Source organism: Halichoerus grypus, chromosome 7 (genome assembly GCF_964656455.1).
Source record: "Halichoerus grypus chromosome 7, mHalGry1.hap1.1, whole genome shotgun sequence".
Taxonomy (NCBI): domain Eukaryota; kingdom Metazoa; phylum Chordata; class Mammalia; order Carnivora; family Phocidae; genus Halichoerus; species Halichoerus grypus.
Genome location: NC_135718.1, coordinates 66,248,244 through 66,267,445, shown reverse-complemented (window position 1 = coordinate 66,267,445; position 19,202 = coordinate 66,248,244). Strand labels below are relative to the sequence as shown.

Sequence of the window (19,202 nt, the reverse complement as noted above, 5' to 3'; positions counted from 1 at the left end):
GAGGGAAAGAATATTCAGCCTCCACTGGGCTCTGGGCCCACAGCACTGCATCAGTTGGAGTAGTTGTACCTTTCTTTGTCTCGGATATTGTTTGTCTGCAGACCTCTTGATTAGAACAGCTGATCCCAAGCCACATCTCCAGGTACCTGGGAGTGTGAACAATCCCAGATTCCAGGGCCTAGTTGGTGGGACCAACTGGTTCGTACCTTAGGCACATGCCTCCATGGATCTTAGTGGTTAGCCAGACTGGTGCACTAATTCTGGTGGTCAGTGATTCTAAACAAGACATTTGAGGGGGAGCCGGAATCATGCTTCTTACCCACAACCCTTGGATATACATGGATTAAACACAATGGGGACTCTGAAAAAGCTGCAGAGTCTAGGCTTCCCCTTCTATAGGGTCTGAAATGACATTAAAATTTTTACCTCCCATGTGATGATTTTCTAGAAGAGTACTTTGTAAACAATAAAGAACCATGCACAGATGGGGGAAACACTGTTATATGGATGAGTATGCTGACCACAGACCAGAAGGGCCTGAGAACATCATTAATTGCAAGAGTCATACGTTATTTTAAGCAAGTGCCTCGTGCCAGGCATGCTGCCAATGATTGCTAATCCTCACAACAACCCTGTGAGGGAAGGGCTGTCATTGCTTTGATTGCTAAGGAAACTATAGCTCCAAAAATCTCCAAATCACATGAAGAGGAGATGACAAAGATGACAGAGCTGGGCCCACAGCTCCAACCTTCTGAGCCAAGGCCTGTGCAAGGAAACCTTGAGGCCTGACATCAAGCCCGCCCTCTCCACACATGCCCCAGAGAAAGGGACTAACACACTTTTCATCAAAGGCTGGTGGGAGGTCACCCAAGTCACCCTGAGATTTTGCCATCTGGAATACCACTCAAAACTTTTTTAAATTTCGTATAAGGAAATACTTTCTTTAAAAACTATTTTTTGCTTAAGTCCATTCTATAAACCCAGAGTTAAGTCACTATGGTTGAAGTTGAGGGCAAGAGTGGCCTGAGGCTCCAAGGGCTCCTGGAGTACCATTTGAAGGTCACTTATGAAGTAAATTGGTGAAAGAAGTAAGCTGTGAGACATAAAGAAGGTGCTGGCTTTAGTTTCCAAAGAATAAGATGGGATTCTTGCTGACTTGCTCCTGCATAGTCAGCCTGGGGGAGGGCTGTGGAATTCCAGGCCTGCCACATGCATTGAACTTTGAAGTGGACAACACCTCCTCTGTGGCTAGGCCCCAGCAGTCATGCCCTGGCACTCACTGGTAGGAAACATTTTCACCATCTTAGGTTTAGTGAGTTTTATTCTTCAAAGAAGTGGATTATAAGGTTAAAAACTGCAGTATCCCTTCCTTTTTTCTTGCCCTTATAAAAGCCATCAGCCGATTTTCTGTATCAACAAAAGTAGAATGCTCAAGTTCAGATCTTGGTGTAGGATCAACGGCAGATCCGCACCTCTGACCCCGGGGGCAGGGGCTAGCCAGGATGGCTCACCGTTTGGCTGCCATCAAACCGACCTCCTTCTCATAGGCGCCAGTGATCATGCCCACCATAGAGGAGCTGACCATGTGCGCAGTGTTCTTGCCAAACTGCTGGAACTGTCCGTGGCTGTTAGTGGCTCAGCTGTTCCTGAAAGCCGTTGTTGGGCAGGAAGCTGGACAGCAGCACCACCTGGTTCAGGCGTGGGAGTCAGCAGGACTGTGGCTGGTAGGCTTCCAGAGGTGCCGGGTGGAGGGCGGCAAAGGAGCAGAGCGGAGATAGTGACCCTGTTTCACCTCCACATGATGGGAGCACTCAGCAACGGGGCCCTCGAAGTCGCAGGGGCATGAGATGAGTGCGTCGGTCACAGGCACCTGCACGTACTGGATGTCCTCGTATGAGGTGTTCTCTGCCTCCACCGAGACGTTGATGACTGTGGTGATCTGGCTGCCGGACAGCTTGAGCTTGTTGCTGCGGCCACACCATTGCTGATGTACGGGCTGCTGGTGATCTGTGAGGGGCCGTTGGCCCAGGCTGCCGGAACCGAACTGGGAGGGCACCCAGGCTGCGGTCACCAGGGCGGAGGGACAGCGGCCAGCAAGGAGCGAGGGCTGCGACTTTCTGTAGGACTGAGTCCTCCAAAAACTCTCAACGGTCAGCGGGGGGCTGATTCAAGGCGTAGTCGTGCCATCAGTTCTCAGGAAAGGGTCCGGGGGAGAGAAGACAGGTCATGACCTTGCAGCCACAGCTCCTACCGGCAGTGCTCTGGTTTCCAGGGTAGGCACAGATAGGCTGTGCCTGGTGGAGGTTGAAACCCCGGCCTCTGCTCCCTGGCCGGCACCACCCTCCCCGGCTCACCTGGTTACACGCCCACGATCCCGCAACCCCACTGCAGCCCTGATGGAAATCGAGACTGAATTTTGTCGGGCATTTTAAATAAAATTAAGTACTTCCTCCAACTTTCTTAAAGAGTTGAAATGCAGGTTGCTGATTCCTCTAAGCACAGAGGAAAACTCATTTAGTCTATGGTATTAGACATTAAATTCGAAACAAAAACTATTGCAAGTAGGAGCGTTTCACTTCGTAATGGATCTTAAAGAGAAATCGCTCTCTGAACTTTAAGATGGGACTTCAGTAAGGTCTATCTAAACAGCTCTATGAGAGTTGGGCCCCAAGAGCCAAATGAAAGACTCCCAAAAAGCAACCCAGAAGTCAGAGAAAATATCCTCAACTACACAGAAAGTTTTACTACTTTTTAAGAGATATCTGTGTCTCCATAAAAGCAAACACCTCCATTAGCTCATTGTTCTCAAGTGCCTGGATAGTTCATCACTGCCTGCTGATGTTACTGATGTCATTCAGGGTTCATGATTCACCAGACTGCAGCCTAGAGGCTTCTGAGGGAATATGACCCTGCCAACAACTTGATTTTGGACGTCTAGCCTCCAGAACTGTGAGAGAATAAATTTCTGTTGTTTTAAGCCATCCAGTTTGTGTGTGATACTTTGGTACAACAGCCCTAGGGAACTCATACACCTTCCAGTCTTTCACTCATGAAAGCATACCTTACTCCAAGCAAATGAGAGGGATAGTAGTAGGAAAAGCTTTGAATTCACTCTTTCAAACCAACATTATTTCCCAAACATCACTATTTTAAGTATAATCTGTAACAAATTACTGTGACACACTTTGCAACCAATTACAATACCCCGGAGCAATTTACTGCCTGAGCTAGGAACTGTTAACCCAACACTTTCATTCTACTGAGGAAATGGAGCACCAAAGAGGCCAAGTGGCTAACCAAAGGTGACATCGCAATTTAACTGTGTTCCTTACCATGCCTGGCCCACCATGTTCTAGCCAAGTTCCTTGAGCACAGGTAGAAAAAGACCACCTAAGGAATGTAGAAGATACCTCACCATTGTTCACATCAGTCTCCAAATTTCACCATCTGACTCCAGTTTAAATCATTTTGTGCAGGATGGGTGAACACTGAGACTTCCGTAAGGAATTGTGCTCTCAACTATGACTCTGAAGGCTGATAAAGTGATTTATTCAGGCTGCCATGGAAACTGAATACCTGCTCAGTGTCTTGAGGATTAGGATGTGATACAATATCTTGTGTCAAGTCATAGACCTTGGGCAAGAGAGGAAGAGCATCACCACTTTGATATTGCTACTGAAAGACTCAATTATTATTAAACCCTCCTTGAATAGAAAGACTAAGAGTGAGTTTATCAATAAGCCTGCTATATAATTTTGAAGTGAGTGATTTCTTTGAACCTCAAATAAGAATCTAATATAGGCCTCAAAAGGTAGCCAAAACAAAATGTCAAAAATCAAAAAAGAGACTTATAAGTGCAGTTAACTAATATTTTTAGCTTCAAAAGATGTCCTTTCTGTTAGGGTGCTTGCCCAACAAGACGACTTTGCTGAACTAGACTTCTCACTGTAATAGTCCTATTTGCTTCCTGCTGATATATAAGTGCTAATTTAGTTCTTATTGATGTTTCACAAAATAATATATCTCTTACTTTTGAGACATAACAGTTATAAGAAACTAACTGCTCTGCCAGTAAAAAGTTCCCATCTACTGTTTCTTAGAAGAAATTGAAGAATTACATAGGTAAACTAAACATTCAAATAACACCTCAAAGGGGAGTCCAAAAGTCATCAAATAATCTAATACGGGAGTTTGGGTCTAAATACCTGAGTTAAAGTGTGATAACACCCACGAGGCACTAGATGGAGAAAGAGTCAGGGGGCAATGCTGAAAGATGTCAAGGGTCCAGAAAAGCCAACAGATCTGCCTTCTAGCCAAATGTGTTGCAGTGGTATCTATATGAGAGAAAAAGTGAGGGCTAGGAACCAAGCAGAAAGAAAGCCAAGAATAAAATAGAGAAACAAGGAGATTCTAGGCAATTTAATAAAACTGAAAATGAAAAACATTCCTAAAATGTCAGTGAGTCAAAGTGGACTAAAGATATGATGAAGTGTTTTTCTTAATGCACACAACTGACTTTATTTCTATATTAAACAAGAAGGGTGATTTGGTCAAAAAAAAGTTGGTCTTCTCAAAACCACTTACCTCCTTAGCTGGTCACATTACTGTGACTTAGTCTAGTCTGTAAATATACCTTCCTTGTCCTCAACCCTGAAACAGTGTTATCCATTGCAGTATCCAGTACATGTTATCCATTATAGAATTGCTGTAATTGACTGGATCAGTAGGAAACAAAAGGACCAAGACCTGGCAATCCATTGTCTAGCCAGCAGCTAATCAAAATACTTCCTCAAGAATTTCGATTAATAGATATCCCAACTGTACTCAGTGGGTAGAACATTAATTCAACTAAAGAGCCATGTGACTTTGAGCTCATTGTTTTGGTACAGACAGATGTGTCAATAGTGGACACTAACCTGCAGGAAAAGAGAATGGATCAACATAAAGAAAGAGGCAAACACTTGAGAGCCTGTGATTTAAGAAATCTTGAAAGGGAAAAATGGGAAGAGTACCTGTCTTGGTAACTGATGGCATAACATTTCTCCATTCTATCACCGTATGTCTTTTGATAGGAGCATTTAGTCCATTTACATTAAGGGTAATTATTTTTAAATTTTATTTAAATTCAATTAATTAACATATACTGTATCATTAATTTCAGAAGTAGAGTTCAGTTATTCATCAGTCGCATATAACACCTAGTGCTCATTACATCACATGCCCCCCCTAATTCCCATCACCCAGTTACCCTATCCCCCCCACCACCCTTCCAGCAACCCTCAGTTTGTTCCCTATAGTTAAGAGTCTCTTATGGTTTGTCTCCCTCTCTGTTTTTATCTTATTTTTCCTTCCCTTCCCCTAAGTTCATCTGTTTTGTTTCTTAAATTCCACATATGAGTGAAATCATATGATATTTGTGTTTCTCTGACTGACTTATTTAACTTAGCATAATACCCTCTAGTTCCAACCATGTCATTGCAAATGACAAGGTTTCATTCTTTTTGATGACTGAGTAATATTCATATATGTATACACACACACACACACACACACACACACACACACACACACACACATCTTCTTTATCCATTCATCTATCAATGGACATCTGAGTTCTTTCCATAGTTTGGCTATTGTGGACATTGCTGTCATAAACATTGCGGTACAAGTGCCCCTTCAGATCACTATGTTTGCATCCTTTGGGAAAATACCTAGTAGTGCAATTGCTAGGTCTCAGGGTAGCTCTATTTTTAACTTCTTGAGGAACCTCCATACTGTTTTCCAGAGTGGCTGTACTACCTTGCATTCCCACCAACAATGTAAGAGGGTTCCCCTTTCTCCACATCCTTGCAAACATCTGTTGTTTCCTGACTTATCAATTTTAGTAATTCTGATGGTGTGAGGTGGAATTTCATTGTGCTTTTGATTTGTATTTCCCTGATGCCAAGTGATGTGGAGCATTTTTTCATGTGTCTGTTAGCCATTTGTATGTCTTCTTTGGAGAAAAGTAGAAAAGTCTGGGGTGCCTGGGTGGCTCAGTCATTAAGCGTCTGCCTCCAGCTCAGGTCATGATCCCAGGGTCCTGGGATCGAGCCCATCAGGCTACCTGCTCAACGGGAAGCCTGCTTCTCCCTCTCCCACTCCCCCTGCTTGTGTTTCCTCTCTCACTGTGTCTCTCTCTGTCAAATAAATAAATAAAATCTTTGAAAAAAAGTAGAAAAGTCTGTTCATGTCTTCTGCCCATTTCTTGACTGGAGTATTTGTTTTTTCGGTGTTGAGTTTGATAAATTCTTTATAGATCTTGGATACTAGCCCTTTATCTGATATGTCATTTGCAAATATCTTCTCCCATTCTGTAGGATGCCTTTTAGTTTTGTTGACTGTTTCTTTTGCTGTGCAGAAGCTTGTTATCCTGATGAAGTCCCAATAGTTCATTTTTGCTTTTGTTTTCCTTGCCTTTGGAGATGTGTCTAGCAAGAAGTTGCTGTGGCAGAGGTCGAAGAGGTTGCTGCCTGTGTTCTCCTCTAGGATTTTGATGAATTCCTGTCTCACATTTAGGTCTTTCATCCATTTTGGGTTTACCTTTGTCTGTGATATGAGAAGATGGTCAAGTTTCATTCTTTTTATGTTCAGTTAGCCACAATATAGTACATCATTAGTTTTTGATATAGTGTTCAGTGATTCATTAGTTGCATATAACACCCAGTGCTCATCACAACATGTGCCCTCCTTAATACCCATCACCCAGCTACCCCCATCCCTTCTCCCCCTTCCCTTCTGAAACCCTCAGTTTGTTTCCTGGAGTCCATAGTCTCTCACGGCTTGTCTCCCTCTCTGGTTAACCCCCTTCAGTTTTCCCTTCCTTCCTCTATTGTCCTCCATGCTATTCCTTATGTTCCACATATGAGTGAAACCATATGATAATTGTCTTTCTCTGCTTGACTTATTTCACTTAGCATAATCCCCTCCAGTTCCATCCATGTTGCTGCAAATGGTGGGTATTCATGCTTTCTGATGGCTGAGTAATATTCCATTGTATATAGGGACCACATCTTCTTTATCCATTCATCTGTTGAAGGGCATCTCAGCTTCTTCCACAGTTCAGCTATGTGGACATTGCTGCTATGGACATTGGGTGCATGTGCCCCTTCTTTTCACTACATCTGTATCTTTACATCATTAGTTTTTGATGTAGTGATCCACACTGTGGGCTTTTCATAGATAGTTTTTATGATTTTGAGGAATGTTCCCTCTATCCCTACACTCTGAAGAGTTTGAATCAGGAAAGGATGCTGTATTTTGTCAAATGCTTTTCCTGCATCAATTGAGAGGATCATATGTTTCTTGTCTTTCTTTTATTAATGTGCTCTATCATGTTGATTGATTTGTGAATGTTGAACCACCCTTGCATCCCAGGAATAAATCCCACCTGGTCGTGGTGAATAATCCTTTTAATGTACTGTTGGATCCTATTGGCTGGGATCTTGGTGAGTATTTTGGCATCCATGTTCGTCAGGAATATTGGTCTGTAATTATCCTTTTTGATATGGTCTTTGTCTGGTTTTGGGATCAGGGTAATGCTGACCTCATAGAACGAGTATGGAATTTTTTCTTGCATTTCTGTTATTTGAAACAGATTCAGTAAGAATAGGTATTATTTCTTCTTAAATGTTTGGTAGAATTCCCCTGGGAAGCCATCTGGCCCTGGACTCTAGTTTCTTGGCAGGTTTTTGATTACTGCTTCAATTTCCTTGCTGGTTATTGGTCGGTTCAGATATTCCACCTCTTTCTGTATCAGTCTTGGTAGTTTATAAGTATCCAGGAATGCACCCATTTCCTCCAGATTGCCTAATTTGTTGGCATATAGTTGCTCATAATAAGTTCTAACAATTACCTGTTTTTACCTGGCATTGGTTGTGATCTCTCCCCTTTCACTCATGATTTAATTAATTTGGGTCCTTTCTCTTTTCTTTTGGATAAATCTGGCCAGAGGTTTATCTTTCTTACTAACTCTTTCAAGGAACAAGCTTCTAGTTTCATTGATCTGCTCTACTATATTTCTGGTTTCTAAATCATTCATCTCTGCTCTAATCTTTTTATTCCTCTTCTCCTGCTTGGTTATTTGCTGTTCTTTCTCCAGGTCATTTAGGTGTAAGGTTAGCTTTTGTATTTGGGATTTTTCCAATTTTTTGAGAGCGCCTTGGATTGCTATGTACTTCCTTCTTAGAACTGCCTTTGTAGTGTCCCATAAGTTTTGAATTGAAGTATTTTCATTTTCATTAGTTTCAATGAATTGTTCAAGTTCTACTTTAATTTCCTGGTTGACCCATTCATTCTTTAGCCTCCAAGTGTTTGAGTTTCTTCCAAATTTTTCCTTGTGGTTGAGTTCCAGTTTCAAAGCACTGTGGTCTGAAAATATGCAGGGAATAATCTCAATCTTTTGGTATCAGTTGAGACCTGATTTGTGATGCAGTATGTGATCTATTCTGGAGAAATTTTCATGTGCACATGAGAAGAATGTGTATTCTGTTGCTTTAGGATGGAATGCTCTATATATATCTGTGAAGTCCTTTTGGTCCAGTGTGTCATTCAAAGCCCTTGTTTCTTTGTTGATGTTCTGCTTAGATGATCTGTCCAATGCTGTGAGTGGGGTGCTGAAGTCCCCTACTATTAATGTATTATTATCAATATGTTTCTTTACTTTGGGCATTAATTGGCTTATATAATTGGCTGCTCCCAAGTTGGAGGCATAGATATTTATAATTGTTAGATGTCCTTGTTGGATAGACCCTTTGAATATAATATAGTGTCCCTCTACATCTCTTACTACAGCTTTGGTTTAAAATATAATTTGTCTGATATAAGTATTGCTACCCCAGCTTTCTTTTCAGGCCCACTAGCATGGTAAATTTTTCTCCATCCCCTCACCTTCAATCTTGAGGTGTCTTTAGGTTCAAAATGAGTCTCTTGTAGACTGCATATGGTTGGATCCAATCTGAGACCCCATGTCTTTTGATTGAAGCATTCAGCCCACTTACGTTTAGAGTAACCATTGAAAGATATGAATTTAGTGCCATTGTATTGCCTGCCAAGTCCTTGTTTCTGTAGATTGTCTCTGTTACTTTCTGGTCTATGTTACTCTTGGGGTCTCTCTTCTCTTACAGTATCCCCCTTAATATTTCTTGCAGGGCTGGCTTGGTGGTCACATATTCTTTCAGTTTCTGTCTGTCCTGGAAGCTCTTTATCTCCCCATCTGTTCTGAATGACAGCCTTGCTGGATAAAGTATTCTTTGCTACATGTTCTCATGTAATACCCTGACTATATCTTGCCAGCCCTTCCTGGCTTTCCAGGTCTCTGTGGATAGGGCTGATGTTATTCTGATGTTCCTCCCTCCATATGTAAGGAATCTCCTCTCCCTGGATAGTTTCTTTGGCTGTAAGATTTGTCGGGGTGTTGATCTGTTTTTATTGATTTTTGGAGGGATCCTCTCCACGTTTTGGCCATGAAAGCCTGTTTCCTTCCCCAGGTTAAGGAAATCCTCAGCCATGATTTGCTCAAATATACTTTCTGACCCCCTCTCTCTCTCCACCCCCTCAGGGATACTAATAATTCTGACCTTGGAATGTTTCATGGCATCATTAATCTCTCCTAGCCTACTAGCTGCCTATCTCTGTTTTCCTCACCTTCCTTCCTTTCCATCAGCTTATCTTCTAGATCACTGATTCTCTCTTCTGCCTCATTTACCCTGGCTGTTAGAGTATCCAGTTTAGTCTCCATCTCATTCATAGAATTTTTAAGTTCGGCCTGATTAGATTTCATTTCTGCCCTTAGAGATTCTACATTGTCACTAATGTTTTTTCAAGCCTAGCTATTGACTTTATGATTGTTATCCTGAATTCTATCTCTGACATCTTGCTTCTATCCATATCCATTAGTTCTGTGGCAGAGGACTTTTTGTTGAGAGTTCCAGCCTAGTCATTCTGTTGAGGGATGGTTGAGCAAATGAACAGAGTCCAAAATATCAACCATGACCCAAGCAAGATGCACCGTAACAAAATCCAGAGTGGTCAGAAGCCACCATCGAAAAACAAAGCCAAAATGAAACACAAGAATAAAATTTAAAAATAAAAAAAAAAAAAAGAAAAGAAAAAAAAAGGGCAGAGGGGAAGAGGGACTATAATCTCTCAATGTGGACAAAGCAGGGTGTTCCATTTGTTCCTCAGTGGATTTTGGTCTCTGTGTTAGAAGATACTACATCCCAAAATTGCAAGGGAAGTAAAACATATATATATATATATATATATATATATATATATATATATATATATATATATGGATAAAATTGAATAGAGTGAAAAAATGACTAAAGTGAAGCATATATCTATAAAAAATATAGGTTTGAAAAAATATGTTAAAAAAGCGACTATGAAATATAAGTTGATATAATAAACATCTAGTTGAAATGAGAAAAAAGTAAAAAGAAAAAAAAACATAAAAAGCATAAGAAAAAGAAAAAAAGAAAAAGAAAGGGAGAATTTTATCTAAGACTAAACAAGTTGTGAGGCAACACCTGGATTTCAGTATACTGTTTTCCCCTGGCTTTGGAATTTTACAGTCATGTGGGATCCATAGGGTTGTAATCCACTTGTTCTTCCAGACTGTCTTCTGGGAGCGGGGCCTGCCACACTGTTTCTCAGGTAACCCTGCCTGTGTGGAGTTGCCCAACCCCCTGTCAGGGGAATGGGCTCCGTGGAAACTCGTCCTCTGTGTGGCTTTTTTTTCCCTGGAGGCTTTCTGCTCCTCTTCAGAGGATCAGAGTAAAAATGTCCACACCCAAACCTCTGTCCCAGAGCAGAAAAACCGCAGTCTGCCCTCTTTAATAAACCCTGTAGCACAAACAGTCTCCTCTTCTGTATGCCCACCAAGAACTGCAGTTCTCCCGAGGTGTGTGCCCACTGCAACTCTCTCAGAGGTAGTCCCAGGGGCCCGGGAGTGCCATGCCCTTTGTTATTCTAAAACCATGAGCGGCCATGGGCTCACATAAACACCTGAAGCTCCTGGATCATATCTGGTGCCACTCCAATGTCTTTTCCAGGCCACTACCGTCCTCCGAGTTTTGCCTGGTTGGGCACATGTTCCAGACTTTTTCAGGTTGCTCAGGAAAAGAGCAATTACCAACCAGCCTGGCTCGTGCTTTATGGCGATCAGAGCTGAGATTCCCTTCCTGGGCTCACTGACCATAACTTGCTTCCTGGCTCCACTGCTCGGGCACTACCATTTCAGGCACCCCCTTTCACTCTGTGGGTCCTCATATCCTGAGACCATAATGCCCTACCTAGAATTCTGCCTTTTCATTTCCAGAGCCCCTTTCAGAGTGGGATGTTTCTTACTAGAGCAGATTTCTAAGGGCTCTGATTTTATATCATTTTCTGGTAGCCGGCTTATGGAGTCTCCCTCTCCCCTCTGTTTATCTTTTGATATTTCCCTGCAGATTCACGATTCTGCACCTCTTACCTTGCAAGAAGCAGTCGTTTTTCTGCTTATAGAGTTCCAGATATATTTTCTTACATCTCAGGCTGAATTTGTGTGTGTTCAGAATGGCTTCATAGATATCCAACTAAATTTGAGGGACCAGATAAAATGAGGTCCACTACTCTGCTGCCATCTTGCCTCCCCCCTAGCATTTCCTTTTGATTCTTTCCTATCCACCTTTCTAATTACATTACCCATCTGTTCTTGCATGTTGTCCACTTTTTCCTTTACAGCCTTTAGTATATTAGTTATAGTTATTTTAAATTCCTGGTCTGATAATTCCAAAATTTCCACCATTTGTGAGTCAGGTTCTGACACTGTTTTGTCTCTTCAGACTGAGTTTTTTTCTTGCCTTTTAGCATACTTTGTAAATTTTTTCTTGAAATCCTGATAAGATATGTTGGGTAATAAGTACTGAGGTAAACCACACTTTAGTGTGAGGTGTTATGTTTATCTGGCAAGGGGTTAGGCTGTGTTTAATGTTTCTTAGAGCTGTGTCAGCAGCTCAATTTTCTCTAGTGTCCTTGCTTTTGCCTTCCCTTTTGTCTTTGAGTTTCCCTAGAAATTCCTTCTTAAATAGAGTCTTGTAGCTCTCTCAGTCGTAATCCCCTTTTATACTGGGGCACTGTTAATGTGTTAGTAAGATATTGAGGAGGGAAACCATTCTATAAAGTTATGATCAAGTCTGTTTTAGTGGACCAGTGTACCTGGGTGTGACCTTCAGAAAGTTTCTTAGCCTTTTTTTCTTGATTTTATGTGCAACAGGAAGGCTAGAAGGGGATGATACTGCTGTCTAATTGCCCCTTCCCTATATCAGATAAGGCTCTGGTAAAGTAGACAGAATATTCTAGGCTTATTTCAAAACGGTTACTTCCTACATTCCCTCCCCCCCCCCCCGCTTCCTACATCCCCCTGTGCAGCTGGGATCAAGAAGCTATTTTTCTTAGACACCTGGTTGGCTCAGTTGGTTAAGCATTTGCCTTTGGCTCAGGTCATGATCCCAGAGTCCTGGGATCCCCTGGGGTCCCTCTGCCCCTCCCCCCACTTATGCTCTCTCTCTTTTGCTCTGCTCTCTCTCTCAAATAAATAAATAAAATATATTTTTAAAAAGAGGCTATTTTTCTTTGTTCTTTCCTGGGAGAGCCTGGTGAGACTCTTGGAAGTAAAGGAGATCCCCTAACAATCCTCAGAGGTTTTTAACCCTCAAGCTAGTCCACACTCAGCCTCCAGCGATTTGTCAACTACTGTTTAAGTGTTCCTACTAGTTGTAGCTTCAGTGGATTTTGCTCCTGATAGGCTGTGACACTCTGTGTTCACATGTCTCCCTAGTTTTCAGGGCAGTGATCTGCCTTGAGACTTCAATTCTCTGATTAATCTAAGAATAGTGTTTATTTTAATTTTGTTCAGCTTTTTTCTTGTAGGAGAACAGGAGAGATGACTTCTATGCCCTTCATATGTTAGAGCTGAAACCAGAAGTCTAGTACATTGATTTTTGAATGTCAAATCTATTTTGAATTCCTGGGAAAGATATCACTTAGTCATGATTTATTAGTATTAGTAGGATTAGTATCAGTATTATTTCTGGACTCAATTTGCTAGCATTTTGCTCAGAACTTTTGTGTTCATAATGAATATTGGTCTGGAGCTTTCTTGTAAATATTCTTTTCAGGTTTTTAAAATCAAGGTGGGGTGCATTCTTTCCTGCTCTGTTTTCTGAAAGGGTTTATGTAAGGTTGGTATTATTTCACTTTAAATATTTAGTTCAATTCACATATGAAGTTCATTATTCTTCTGTTATTCCTTTCCTACCTTCCTTGGGTGAGTTCACATTTTATTATTAAATTTTATTTCATGTTTTGGCCTTTTAGCTATATATTTTTTAATACTTTTAAGGAGTGCTGTATCCCAGAGATTACAATGTGATCTAAGTTATTGTTGTCTGTCTTCAAATAATATCATACTACCTGACAAATAGTATAAGAATTCCAAGTCTTTTTCCACCCCTCTATTTTATTCTTGTTGTCTTATATTTTACTTCTACATATGTGATAATTCCCATAATGCTTGGTTGATATTTTTAAAAGCAATTTATCCTTTAAAAATTAAAAATATGCACATATACACACTCACTTCACTGTGGTCTGTGTTTTTTCTACAGATTTAGTATTATATCTGGTATCATTTCTCTTCAGCTTGAAGAACTTTCAGTATTTCTTATAGCACAATTCTGCTGAAGATTAATTTTGCTTTTGTCACTCTGACAATGTCTTTATTTCACTTTCCTTTTTAAAGGATTTTGTCTCCTGATAGAGAATTCTAGGCTGTGTGTTTCTGTTGTTCATTTATCACTTTAAAGGTGTTGTATTGTCCTATGTCTTTCATTGTTCCAGGTAACATGTTGACTATTATTTATATGGATTTACACTGTACATAATGTGTCTTCTTCTTTTTCGTCTCACTCTGCCTAAAAGCTGAAAATCTACTTTTAAAATTTACTACTTAGCTTTGTTTTTTTCAGCAATCTGGATTTTGTGTTTGAATAGGTGTGATGTTTGTGTTTATCATAGTTGGGGGTCATGGAGCTTAAAAGGTCTGTGGATTGCTACCTTTCATCAATTTTGGAAAGTTTTAACTATCTTTTTGAATACACTTTCAAATAGTTGTTCTGTCATATATATTAAGCCATTAAGTTTTTGGATGGTTTGTTATACAACCAAAAGGAACTGAGAGAGAAATTGGTACCCAGAAATGGGATGTCGTTTCAATAAATGCCTGAAATGTATAGTATTATTTTTAGAGCTGGCTGGTGGTGGGAGGTTGGGAAAATGTTGAGGAAACTACTACAAAGACTGAAAAACTGGCAACCCATTTGGTGGTATTTTGTGGTATTTGGAACGTACTTAAACAAAGTTTGGATTTGGGCAAGGAGATCTCCCAGTGAAAATTTAAAAACACCAGCTGCCTCTAGCTGCATATAAGATAACACAAACAGGAAGAACTCAAAAGAATTGGCCGGTTTGCAATTTGAATCATACCAGATTCAAACCTAATATTGTGTTTGATAAAACTTTTGAGGGTCCTGCGATGGGATGAGCATATGTTTCAAATGGAAGAAGCATGAATAATTCTTGTCTCTTGTGGACTTGTGGTATATTATTTTACTGACTTCAATCTTCACTCCTTCCTATAACTATGCTCTTTGTCATGTAAATTTCAGTACTTTCCCACTCTGACTCTGGGCTTGGTCATGTGACTTTCTTTGACACTATATGGTTGAAATGCCAGCACGCCAGTCCTAGCTTAGCCTTCTAAAGATTTTGTTTAATGCACTTGCACTCCTTCAACTTTGCCATCACCACAGGAAAGTCATGCCCAGGTTAGTTCACTGGCCCCCTGAGAAGCATAAAGTCATATAGTTTAGAGCCAACATAAAAACACATAAATGAATTAGATAAACCACATGAGTGAGTGAGAAGGCCAGCCAAGATCATCCACATTTAGCCTAGATCAGCAGAACACCTCAGAAGTATGAAAAATATGTTTGTTAAATATCATTGAGACTTTGTGGTTGACTAATAGATAGCCATTTTGTAGCAATAGCTAACTGATGAAGGGAGTATCCTGAGAGTTTAGAGAAACCTTCTGTAAATTCTGAGAAACTAACAAATTGTAATGCTCCAGGCATGTGCAGTGCACAACTACCAAGTTTGTGCCTTTGAAAGCAACTCCCCTTCCTTATTTTTTGACTGTTGATTTGCTGATGTGCTTGAAATTTTACCATTTAGGCTAAGGCACTGCCTTCCTATAGTCTGCTATTAAAATAAAAATACCCCATGAAAATTATAACATATTAAGCCATTATTGACAAGTATTGCACATCCATTTATCAGATAACCCAGTTGGAAGAAGGATTATACAGAGTTTGGTCATGGGCAAATCGGTAAGCCAGGAAGAGTTGGGCAGTGGTGGAGAGGTGGGCAGAAGCTAAAAATAAATATTGCTTTTCACAGTTTTGTCTTAAGAACTACCTGTCTTAGGGGGTTAATTTAATGAATCAAATAGTATTAAATATAATTATGTTTACATAATATAATTTAAAGCATTGTTATATATATTTCACTTTATAGACTATGAAACAGTTCTAGCGATCTATAAAGACTGGTAAGGAACAATCAAACTACTGATGCACTTGAAAGTATGATGAGGCATTGGCTTGAAAAATGATGAATTATTGAAATCTATATCTGAAACTAATGATGTATTATATGTTAGCTAATTCAATTTAAAAAAATTTTAAAAGGAATTGGTTTGGATTTGAACACAGCAACTTTGTCCCTCGTTCTCCAGGATATGGCTGCAACATAGATTTGTAGTATTTATTTTATTTTATTTTACTTTATTTTATTTTATTTTATTTCTTACTAAATTTTTCTCTTCTCTTATTTTGGGGGGGCACTGCCAGTGTTTTGTTTTTCTTAACTGTTCAACAATCTATTATCTGGGTGTCTGCTTATTAGCTCAGATCAGAAATGATGTTGTACTCAGTTTGCTCATGGTATGAGACATGAGGTGCTCTGACTGACCCTGCCTTACTTGATCAGTCAAATAAGATGTCATGAGAACTGTTGCCCTTCTGGTATGTCCACTGTCCAGGACTCTTGGTATCTTAAGCCAAAGATCAGGTTAAGGTGCTCCTTGTGGTTTTCTAGATCTTTATGAGTTTATCCTTCAACCTCTCTGAGCAGAGGCAAATGACTGAGCTGTGTATAAAATAAGAATCACTGGGGTACCTGGGTGGCTCAGTTGTTAAGCGTCTGCCTTCAGCTCCGGTCATGATTCTAGGGTCCTGGGATTGAGCCCCTCATCGGGCTCCCTACTCAGAGGGAACCCGCTTCTCCCTTTCCTTCTGCCCTTCCCCTGCTTGTGCTCTCTCTCTGTCAAATAAATAAATAAAATATTAATAAAATAAAATAAAATGAAATAAAATAAAATAAAATAAGAATCACAAACATTGACAAAATAGACAGTGTTTCTTCCCCCAACAAATTCTATTTCTTTTCCTTCTAGGATAATATTAAAGAATACTTGAATTTTACCCACACTATTTTTTCAGTCATCCACTGGTGAAGTCCCTTTCCTTGAATAATTTATACATCAGCAATAGGGACTACATTCATGGTTTGCTCATGGTTAAGCTCCATGAATATGACCTTAGATAATATTCAGAATATTCTTCATTATTTTGAGTGTGAAGGGACAGAAATAAAAAACGATATTATATCAGTGGAATTTGAGATCATTATAAGCAATTGTTATCTGTGGATGAAGCTAGCTACAGTCTTCCCAAGGGGAAGAGTTTAGCTTGTCCCATTTAACACCAATGAATTTACCATATTTTATATGGTTTTACATGCAGATGTGCATATGTACATGCAGTTTATTCAAGAGTACAATTTTGATAATTTGTCCTTAGCATCCTCCCTTTCCCCAGAATTTTCTTTCTCTAGAAGACAGTTCTGCCAACCCAGTGGCCATCTGATAGTAGTAGGAATGTATTTGGGGAATAACTAATTGTGATGTTCTAGCCAAGTTTGTTTTGGATACAAAGGCATTTAACAAAATGATACAGAAATTTCATTGAAACAAAGTACCTACAGATATTTCGCACAAATTGTGACTGAAAAAGTGAGGGGATAGAGAAACATCTATCATACAAGTGGATATCAAAAGAAAGCCAGAGTAGCAATACTGATTTTGGATAAATTAAGCTTTGAAACAAAGACTGTAACAAGAAGCAAAGAAAAACACTGTGTGATAATAAAGAGGACAATCCAAAAAGAAGATATAACAATTGTATTTGTGCACCCAACATAGGAGCACCCAAATACATAAAACAGTTAATAACAAGCATAAAGGAAACTTACTTCAATGGACAGATTACCTAAACAGAAAATCAACAAGGAAAAATTGCTTTGAATGACAAACTGGAAGAGATGGATTTTACGGATATATTCAGGACATTCCATCTTAAAAACAGCAGAAGACACATTCTTTTCTTTTTAGTTTCTTTTCTTAAATATTTTTTTTTTATGTTATGTTAGTCACCATACAACACATCATGGGTTTTTGATGTGGTGATCCACGATCCATTGTTTTCGTATAACACCCAGTGTTCCATGCAGTACGTGCCCTCCTTAATACCCATCACCGGACTAACCAATCCCCACCCCCCCCAAACCCTGTTTGTTTCTCAGAGTCCATAGTCTCTTATGGTTCATCTCTCTCTCCAATTCCCCCCCCCCATTTTTCCCTTCCTTCTCCTAATGTCCTCCATGTTATTCCTTATGTTCCACAAATAAGTGAAACCATATGATAATTGACTTTCTCTGCTTGACTTATTTCACTTAGCATAATCTCCTCCAGACCCAGCCATGCTGATGTAAAAGTTGGGTATTCATCTTTTCTGATGGCTGAGTAATATTCCATTGTATATATGGACCACATGTTCTTTATCCATTCATCTGTTGAAGGGCATCTCGGCTCTTTCCACAGTTTGGCTATTGCGGACATTGCTGCTATGAACAGTGAGGTGCATATGGCCTTTCTTTTCACTACATCTGTGTCTTTGGGGTAAATACCCAGGAGTGCAATTGCTGGGTCATAGGGTAGCTCTATTTTTAAATTTTTGAGGAACCTCCACACTGTTTTCCAAAGTGGCTGTACCAACTTGCATTCCCACCAAAAGTGTAAGAGGGTTCCCTTTTCTCCACAACCTCTCCAACATTTGTTGTTTCTTTCCCTGTCCATTTTTGCCGTTCTAACAGATGTAAGGTGGTATCTCAGTGTGGTTTTGATTTGGATTTCCCTGATAGCTAATGATGATGAACATTTTTTCATGTGTCTGTTAGCCATTTGTATGTCTTCTTCAGAGAAGTGTCTGTTCATCTCTTCTGCCCACTTTTTGACTTGATTATTTGTTTTTTGGGTGTTGAGTTTGAGAAGTTCTTTATAGATTTTGGATACCAGCCCTTTATCTGTAGTGTCATTTGCAAATACCTTCTCCCATTCTGTGGGTTGCCTCTTTGTTTTGTTGACTGTTTCCTTTGCTGTGCAGAAGCTTTTTATCTTGATGAAGTCCCAAAAGTTCATTTTTGTTTTTGGTTCATTAGCCTTTGGAGATGTATCTTGAAAGAAGTTGCTGTGGCCGATGTCAAAGAGGTTACTGCCTATGTTCTCCTCTAGGATTTTGATGGATTCCTGTTTCACATTGAGGTCTTTCATCCACTTTGAGTTTATCTTTGTGAATGGTGTTAGAAAATGGTCGAGTTTCATTCTTCTGCATGTGGCTGTCCAATTTCTCCAGCACCATTTATTGAAGAGACTGTCTTTTTTCCATTGCATGTTTTTTCCTGCTTTGTCAAAGATTATTTGACCATAGAGTTGAGGGTCCATATCTGGGTTCTCTATTCTGTTCCATTGGTCTATATGTCTGTTTTTGTGCCAGTACCATGCTGTCTTGGTGATCATTGTTTTGTAATATAGCTTGAAATCGGGCAACGTGATGCCCCCAGCTTTGTTTTTCTTTTTCAACATTTCCTTGGAGATTTGGGCTCTTTTCTGATTGCCATACAAATTTTAAGATTGTTTGTTCCAGCACTTTGAAAAATGT

At 39.9% G+C, this 19,202-nt stretch overlaps 1 pseudogene; it reads right to left on the bottom strand.

Moving 5' to 3' along the window:
* Positions 1-1,319: 1,319 nt before the first annotated feature.
* On the bottom strand, positions 1,320-11,830 carry LOC144382523 (dual specificity protein phosphatase 18-like; annotated as a pseudogene).
* Positions 11,831-19,202: the final 7,372 nt, after the last annotated feature.